This window comes from Palaemon carinicauda, chromosome 6, assembly GCF_036898095.1.
Source record: "Palaemon carinicauda isolate YSFRI2023 chromosome 6, ASM3689809v2, whole genome shotgun sequence".
Lineage (NCBI taxonomy): Eukaryota > Metazoa > Arthropoda > Malacostraca > Decapoda > Palaemonidae > Palaemon > Palaemon carinicauda.
In genome coordinates, this window is record NC_090730.1 from 14,383,896 (window position 1) to 14,393,895 (window position 10,000).

Genomic DNA, 10,000 nt, shown 5'->3' on the forward strand with positions numbered 1-10,000 from the left:
TTTCATATCTATTTTGGGCCAGGGATTGAAAAGTACTTTAAACTGCACGTTCCATCAATTAACCTTTATTGCTTGATTGCAGGTACAGAAGGCTCTATGTCAACGCTGATTCTTGCCCAATGAGATGAAGGGTTAAAGGATATAACAGCCTGTTGTATCAATTTATGTTTGGACCAACCAAGCAGAAGGATTAATTTCTAATACTTAAATAACGTCCCTAGTATTGAAACAAAAGTCAAATATCCTTGAACCTCATTATAATTTTTTATCTCTTTCAAGATAATTTTCACTCACCACTTAACCTGAGGCGATGTTGCTTAACTACTGAAGAATTTAACGCCGAGAAAGCTATTATATAATTTGTTTTTAACTTTTATTCCTATCGTGTGAGGTGTCACAGTTCAAGCCTCTCATTTCTTTTTGCTTTTTCCTCGTGGCATTGAGTGACATTGATCCCAATGCCTGGACTATTGCTGTAAATACCATTCGTCCATCTATCAATCTATCCGAAGGAGATGAAGAGGAAATCTTTTTCTGGATTTACTCTTGTTTAAAGGTTTAAAGGCCGCCCATAAATGGCAGAGGCAATGGGCAGTGACATTGCCCAATCAAGCAGGACAATGCTCTAGAGACTGACAATATATATATATATATATATATATATATATATATATATATATATATATATATATATATATATATATGTGTGTGTGTGTGTATATATATATATATATATATATATATATGTGTGTGTATATATATATGTGTGTGTGTGTGTGTGTGTGTGTGGGTGTGTGTGTGTTTATGATCAGCGCCCAAGCCCCTCTCCACCCAATCTAGGAACAAGGAAGGCCAGGCAATGGCTGTTGATGACTCAGCAGATAGACCTATAGGCTCCCCCAAATCCCCCATCCTTAGCTCACAAGGATGGTGAAGTTGCAGCGACCAAAGGAATAATTGAATTTGAGCGGGACTCGAACCCCTGTCTGGCGATCACCACTCAGAAACATTACCACGTAGGCCACCAGAGAAAAGATATTTTCTCGACTTCAGAAAAAAAAAAATACTACGAAATTATGCCAAATTTAACTAAGATTTCCTTGTGACTTTTATACTAAAGACCTCGATCCTGAGTTATTACTTGGTTAGAATCAATCACTTAAAGCTTAATCTTCAGGATACCAAGAGTTCCTTCATGCCATGCGTCATAGCTAAGTTCTAAATGATTAGTATTTTCTTTACCTTATAACCACAGAAATTATTTGACAATGTCCATTGTCAGAGCTTTATCTAAGTCCGTTCTTGGTTTAGACCAAAGCCGGAACAAAATCCAAAATTTAATATGTTTTTGCTCCACAGTCGAAATTTCCGGGGAGTTAAGGCAACATGAACCAATACTGTGTTAAGTCTCTCTTTTAGGTATTTTTTATCATAGATGGTTCTACTACTACTACTACTACTACAACTACTGACAATAATAATAATAATAATAATAATAATAATAATAATAATATCCAAGCCTAGGGCACATAGACGATAACTTTTCGAAACATAAACATCATGGTTGGTTTTACTACTACTACTACTACTACTACTACTACTACTACTACTAATAATAATAATAATAATAATATCCCCCTAGGTATAAAGACGATAACTTTTCGAAACAAACATCCACAAGATTATTTATTTTTTGGTAAGCAGAAAGTCAGCCAGACAGAAAATCTAACATGAGCAATGGTACAAATTGTGTCAATAACTATAAGAATAATGACGACTATCATAAGAACAACATCTCTAGAATGTTTTAAGCAACACGACGTAAAGTCCATCCAAATAAAGCCAAAATCAAAGAAAGATACAGTGAATTATTTCAGATACAGGAGGGATATTACAATGTCTTCGTCTGTTCCTTAGCTATGAACGAGAGGGGAAGGGTTTATTATTATTATTATTATTATTATTATTATTATTATTATTATTATTATTATTATTATTATTATTATTATTATTATTATTATCATTATTATTAGCTAATCAGTTCGTATGCGAGCGTTGGTGTTTACTTTAGGAAAAATAGGTTGTTTATTTATTTGATTTCATTGTCAGTTGGGGTAGATGGTAGGCTAAAATACCCAATCTCTGGCATTTAAAGGTTTGCGGAACAATTTTTTATGTTACCTTTCTTGGGTCATCACAACAAAAATCACAAAAATAGTAATAACTATTTACTAATAATAATAATAATAATAATAATAATAATAATAATAATAATGCCATTAATACTACTAATTCTATTATTATTATTATTATTATTATTATTATTATTATTATTATTATTATTATTATTATTATTATTATTACTCCTAGTGTTCACTTTAAGTTCTCATCTTTGAATTTAGCACAAAAAAAAAAAAAAAAAAAATAGTCATCGACCAATATTGACAACTGACAACCTTCAGCATCGGCGTAACTAGTCTTAATGACACTTAATTGGTAACTGCTGCCACACCCACCTCTTCACTCTGTTGATGCACAGCACGTGTTCAATGTGATGGGATGGAGTTTTGTTCAGCTGATGTCTTGGCAACCGAAATTGTTCAGAGTTACAAACGGCATTCAAACCTTGGCAAAATTTGACGTTATTGTTCAATCCCCTTAACTAGGTAGTAGGTTGGCCAGGGCACCACCCATCCGTTGAAATACTACCGCTATAGAGTTATGGGGTCCTTTGACTGGCCAGACAGTACTACATTGGATCCTTTTCTCTGATTACGGTTCACTTTCCCTTTACCTACACATACATTAAATAGCCTGGCCCATTCTTTACAGATTCTCCTGTCCTCATACACCTGACAACACTGAGATTACTAAACAATTCTTCTTCACCCAAGGGGTTAACTACTGGGCTGTAATTGTCAGTGGCTACTTTCCTCTTGGCAAAGGTAGAAGAGACTTTGGCTTTGGTAAGCAGCTGTTCTAGCAGAAGGACACTCCAAAATCAAACCGTTGTTCTCTAGTCTTACGGTAGTGCCATAGCCTCTGTACCATGGTCTTCCACTGTCTTGGGGTAGAGTTCTCTTGCTTGAGGGTACACTCGGGCACACTATTCTATCTTATTTCTCTTCCTCTTGTTTTGTTAAGTTTCTATAGTTTATATAGAAAATATTCATTTTAATGTTGTCACTGTTCTTAAAATATTTTATTTTTCCTTGTTTCCTTTCCTCATTGGGGTATTTTCCCTTTTGGGGCCCCTGGGCTTATAGCCTCCTGCTTTTTCAACTAGGGCTGTCGCTTAGCAAGTATTAATGATAATAATAGAAACGCAAAAGGGTAGAATGTTAAGCTGCGTTTAATATAAAAATTAATAAATTCGACGTTCCTGCCTGGTGATTTGCTGGATTGGGGTTCGAGTCCTGCTCCAGCTCGAGAGTTTCTTGTAGTGTCTACAACCTTGCCATTCTTGTGGGCTAAGGATAGGGACTTTGAGGGAGCTTATATGTCTACCTGCTGAGTCATCAGCAGCTATTGCTTGGTCCTCCCTGGTCCTAGTTTGGATGGAGAGGGGTCTTAGGCACTGATCATATGTATATATGGTCAGTCTCTTTGGCATTGTCCTGCTAACCAGGGCAATGTCACTGTCCCTTCCCTGTGCCATTCACGAGTGGGCTTTAAACCTTTAAACGAGTAACTGAGAGGTTTGATATCGTGGAAATATTAGAATTCGATAGATTTTAAGCTGGAAATATCTGCCATCTCCGATCGTATTCCGAAGTGATAAAACGATAACGGAAATCGTCAGGCGATAATAGCTGTCAATTGTTTTGAAACTCGTAACGAATATACAGAATTACGGGCGATTCTTCTTCTACCTCGCAAGACTTCAAACGTAAGATCTCAAAGTTTATGATAGATTCTAAAAGTCATAAGGGATAAGCAACATTGATCACTTGAAAATGTTCGATGTCATGGGCTACGTTCAGTTGAGAAATTATTTACAAGGTAATTTTACATGGGCTACGTTCAGTGGCATTAAACTAGCGACGGAAAAGTAATCGGATTAAGCAAAAATTAAAATAGTGATAGCGTGATCAATCACTTTACTATAAGTTTAGCCTTGATAGCTTCAAAATGATCACTTAATTTGCGTCACAGCGCCGATGGTCATCGATACCGAAAGTGGGGTGGGAAAACTTTGATAAGAATAGTAATAAATTGTACCAAAAAAAAAAAAATATAGAGTTAAATGCTTTCCTAAATCAGCAACGTTTATACAGTTCATAATTATCTATAAATCATACACTCTCTATACCGTAACGACAGGTTTTTGTGAGAGGAATTTCATACCTTCATCAGCCGTAACTAGTTCACTCCCTCCCCTACTTCTTTTGCAATTTCACTCTCTCTCTCTCTCTCTCTCTCTCTCTCTCTCTCTCTCTCTCTCTCTCTCTCTCTCTCTCTCTCTCTCTCACACACACACACACACACACACACACACACACACACATATATATATATATATATATATATATATATATATATATATATATATATATATATAATATATATATATATATATATATATATATATATATATATATATATATATATATATATATATATGTAATATTTAGCAAGATATGAACGATTTGTTCATATTTTTATAATTTCCAGTCAGACTCTCATCAATAAAACAACAGCATTCAAATGTCTTATAAAAGATAGGAAATGTCGAGTTTTATTTTAAATCAAAAATTATCTTTCTGTTGTATTTATCATAACCCGAAGCTAGTCTTGTGTCAGCATGGGTTTTCTCTACTGAACAGTCTCTAGGCCCACGGTCTAATGGTGTAGCTTTAATAGGAAGGGAATATTCTACGTTCGTGGGTCTATGCACTTTAATAAGTCCCTCCCCCACCCCCGCTATTTAGTAAGTTTCCAGGAAAAGTCTCCTTTTGGGTGGTGCCAAATATGGATTAAAAATTTGCTAATGAGTCTCTACGGAACCTCATCTGGTTCGCTAGATTTGAGACTGATCATAAGACAGGAGAGTAACTGACTAACTATTCGTTCTTTCCAGGTAAAAAGAAGTCATTAAATCTGTAAATACAAAAGTTAATAAATCTTACTCATTTGCTTTGTGTGAGTAAGCCGCCCTCGAGCGAATTCATGCTCTGGAAAAACCAGTCTATATATATGTAGATCTTGGGAAAACCAGCTGCTTCCTAAGGAAGTCATTAACTCTTAGTCTTTGACCCTGGGTCAATTTTTATTCTTTTACTAAACCGCTTAAGAAAGTGTGCCAGGAAGCGATAACTTAGAATTGGATTTTTTGTTTACGTTGATTATTTCGTCTTATCAAGGTAAATAGACACAACTTGCAGGAAGGAAATGAAGGTCGGATTACAACATGAATATCCAAAGGAACTTATGGGCGTAAACATTGTTTTCCCTTTTTTGTTTTTTTTAGGGACTATCAATTCCAAGCTTTTCATATTCATGAATTGATACTTAATTATACATGATGTGTTAGGATGCATTTATAATGAGGGTACACTATTCTCTTCCTCTTGTTATTTTGAAGTTTTTATAGTTTATATAGGAAAGATCTATTATAATTTTATTATTGTTTTTAAACTTCTCTCGTAGTTTTTCCTTATTTCCTTTCCTCACTGGGCTATTTTCTTTGTTGGAGCCCTTGGGCTTAGAGCATCCTGCTTTTCCAACTAGGGTTGTAGCTTAGCAAGTATTAATAATAATAATAATAATAATAATAATACTTGTTTATATAAACACTTATTCAAACACATGCATTCAGCTACCCGTGCTCGAATATGTTTTTATAAACACTTATTCAAACACATGCATTCAGCTACCCGTGCTCGAGTATACTTGAGGTTAAGAAGGTTTCCAACTTGAATAATCGATTCATCTTTTATTTCACCTAAAAAAGCATTTTATTAATACCTCTATAGAGATCCTCTCCTCTCATGGCCTTGATGAATTATTAACAGAAGAGATAATCTTGTCAAAGACTGTTTGTCTACATCACAAAATTAAAGGTTTCTTATTAAACTTTGACTTGAATACTGTCACTCTTGATGCACTGATTACTATATATATGGATTAATTCATTATTTAGTTCAAACAAAACGAAAACTGTTACTAACCACTTCATCCTATAACTGCTGTATCAAAGATGAACTCCAAATAGAAAAACTATCATAGTCTCTTCATATACTTATAGGCACCCTTTCAGCAGAACGTTTGTCAAACTGACATGTATTGTGCTAATCAAATTCCCTTGTTTAAAATTCACTACACGGACATTCCACCAACCTAGCAAAACTTTACGTAAATGTTGTAAGTCACAAAATCTTTTGATTTTTCTTTTGAACAATAATGCTCCTATAACATGTTACATCATCTGCTCTTCTTCCCCTGTATTCACTGCTCACTTAATTTGTACATCTTCCGTCTGTAAGACAGATAAAAAATGATTGATAGTGGAAGACAAAGGTTGTTTTTGGAGGAAGAAAAAAGGCCGCGAATTTTGTTTGCTATGAAAAAACTTATTTAAGAAGTCATAGAGGAAAAACAATAAAGGTCCATGGGACATACAGAAACCGGGGAAAAGCTCATGATCATTTTAGATACAAATGCAATTTGGAAGGTTTTAGGGATTATAGTCTTTTTAAGAATGTGAAATTTTCCTTGTTAATATTTAGACTGTGAAGATTAGTTAGGCTTAGAGATGGATCTAAGACAATGGTGCATTCTTCTTATGGCTAATTAATAGTTCCGGGGATAGAATAGAAAGGAAAGTTTTGGAATTGACAGAAAAACTGAGTTTGCAATAGCTGATACCAAGTGATGATAGTGAAGAGAGGCTCCATGGAGTACGTGGTGAAAGAGTTTAGAAATGTTTACACGATGAGAAAACTGAAAACAAACGTTTGCAAGGGTAAGTTCACGAAGGTATATGGAATCCAGGACCAATGAACAACGAATGTTAGTATAGATGATGAAAGGATAGTAGCCGGTGAGTGTTTATGTATTTGTAAGTAAATGTAAGAAATGGTGATATGATAAGAAAACAGATGATTCACAGAATATGTGAAGGTAGAGAGGTAACAGGTAACAGATGTTTTGAGAGTGAGAAAAAGAACACCTTTAGAAGCAATTAATGGAGTGTAAAAGATCTGTTAATGAAAGTGAGGGTAGGAATATATGACTGCGAACAGAAGCTTGGATAAATTATCTGTGTACTACATGGAATAAGGATAGCTGAAGGATGGTTGGGACGGGACTTCTAGACCCAGTCAAGCTCGATAGTTTCTAGTAGTGTCTGCAATTTCACCATCCTTGTAAACTAGGGATGGAGAGTTTGGGGAAGCCTATAGGTCTACCCGCTGAGTCATCAGCAGCATTTGCAGGAGCCTTTAAGTCTACCTGCTGAGCCATCAGCAGCCACTGCCTGTTCCCAGCTTAACGGAGAGGGGAAAAGGGGCTTGGGCACTTATCATAGGCACAGTATATATGGTCAGTCCTGTCCCTTGGCCTTAACCATTCATAAGTGACCTTTAAACCTGTAGATAATTTGGATGAGATAAGGTGAAGACTGACCTGGTATCTCCTAAAAGTGAGATCACGATTGGAAGATACTTTTAAGGAGTGTAGTATTTGTTTAGGTGTTGGCATCTGCTGATAAACTTTCCGTATCTGATACGGCCTATATTGGTAACGTTTATACGTACATGATTTGGTTGTTAAAAGATGGATGAGATATTATCTATATCGTATCTGGAGCCACCTATTATTAGGAGAAACGGATTATTAGTTAATATATATACAGTATATATATATATATATATGTATATATATATATTTATATATATATATATATATATATATATATATATATATATATATTTATATATATATACACAGTGTATATATACATATATATATATATATATATATATATATATATATATATATATATATATATATATATATATATATATATATACATATGTATATGTATATATATACATACACACACACACACACACACACATATATATATATATATATATATATATATATATATATATATATATATATATATATATATATATATATATATATTAGTTTAGAAGACTTTTACTCACCAAGTAATTAAACGGAGATTACAAAGGTTTTAAGTTTCCAAAATGATAAAAGGACTGAAGAAAGCAGCTAAAAATATCACTACTGAAACCTTACTTCGCATCATACTAAACTTGAATCGAAAGTACTTCCATTCATACAATAATAACATTTCATATAAAACAGATTTTCAAAATTCAGTGAAGTACTTTGCTTAGCCTTTGATTGTTTAAGGGTTCACCAAGATTACAACAGTGTATAAAATATAACGAATAGATAGTTAATAAATATCTTTATTTATATTCTTGACTTTTAATTGCAGTTTCTTTTTTTTTACTTCTCGTTTTTTACGTAAAAAAAAACTCCCATTCAGAATGGACTGGTTCTGTTCCCGGATCCCAATCAGTTAGCCAATGCTTCTTAATATAAATGATGGCAATATACTCGCATTAATAATTTCATCCTCGGGATGTCCCCTGTATGGGCGGTGTCACCGTAACGATAAATAATTACCATTAATCAACCGGTTGGCAATATTGTTGCATCAACAATTATTTCAAGAGTAATTGGACAGTTACCCTCTTATTTTTGTCCCGAAAATATAAAACTAGGCCATCAATTTTTTTTTTTTTTTTAGAATAAAGGAAAAATCCAAACACTTCTATAAACATTCTGAAAATGGACAAAATTACTGGAAATCTTTTTTGACGAAAATAAGTCGGCAAATTTAAAAAAATTCTGAAAAAAAAAAGGAAAACTGAAATTTTTTCTATAAACATCTAGAAAATGGACAAAATTACTGAAAATCTTTTTGACTATATAAGACCGCAAATTAATCCCCCACCAAAAAAAAACAAAACAAGGAAAACTCAAAACATTTTTTATAAACATCCTGAAATTGGACAAAATGACTGGAAACCTTTTTGACTAAAATAAGTCCGCAAATTAAAAAAAAATCTAAAAAAAGGCAAACTCAAAACACTTTACATAAACATCCTGAAAATGGACAAAATTACTAAAAAAAAAAAAAAAAAAAGGAAAACTCATTTTTTTATAAACATCCTAAAAATGGACAAAATTACTGTAAAACTTTCAGGTGACCAAAATAACTCCGCAAATTTTCGAAAATATCTAGAAAAAATAGTGTAAACAATCAGATTGAAGGAAAAGCAACACAGCAGGATGTCAAACAGGAAGCAACAAAGCAAACAGACACCGGAGGGAAAACACAACAAGGCCATTTTAGTTAACTGATGGAAGTAATGAATTTAATCACAATGCATCACCTTTCCACCTGCATCCGAGAGAGCATCTAGTCCGTTGACAACAAGCATTTTATTCGCTTGGGATATTATTATTATTATTATTATTATTATTATTACCTGCTAAGCTACAACCCTAGTCGGAAAAGCAGGATGCTTTACGCCCAGGGGTTCCAACAGAAAAAAATAGCCCAGTGAGGAGAGGAAACAAGGAAAAATAAAATATCTTATTTTATTTTTTGAGGCTTGAAATTGTTATTCCGATTTCAAGATTGTGAAGTTTACCAAGGATTATTTCAATAGAATCTAATCGTCAGATTTAATGAAACAATGGAACTAGTTTTCCTTTGATCGATAAGGACAACAATAGATATAGACTAATCTAGATTCTATTCAAAAGTAACATTAACTGATAATGAAAACAATGTTACTTATAAGTAGGGATTCCCTTATACAGTACACATAACATTGATATAACAGAAACCTTTCAGTTCGAAGTAGACGAACGAAAAAAAAAAATGAAGCACTAATCTAAACAGTGACGTCACTCGTTGAATCAGTCATTACTAAGTGTGTGGCGTGATTCA

At 33.6% G+C, this 10,000-nt stretch overlaps 1 long non-coding RNA gene across 1 annotated transcript in view; it reads right to left on the reverse strand.

Annotated features, from left to right (window-relative positions):
• The window catches only part of LOC137641965 (uncharacterized), a 55,318-nt gene that overhangs the window by 22,027 nt on the left and 23,291 nt on the right, over positions 1–10,000 (reverse strand). The gene's annotated exons all lie outside the window — the stretch shown is intronic.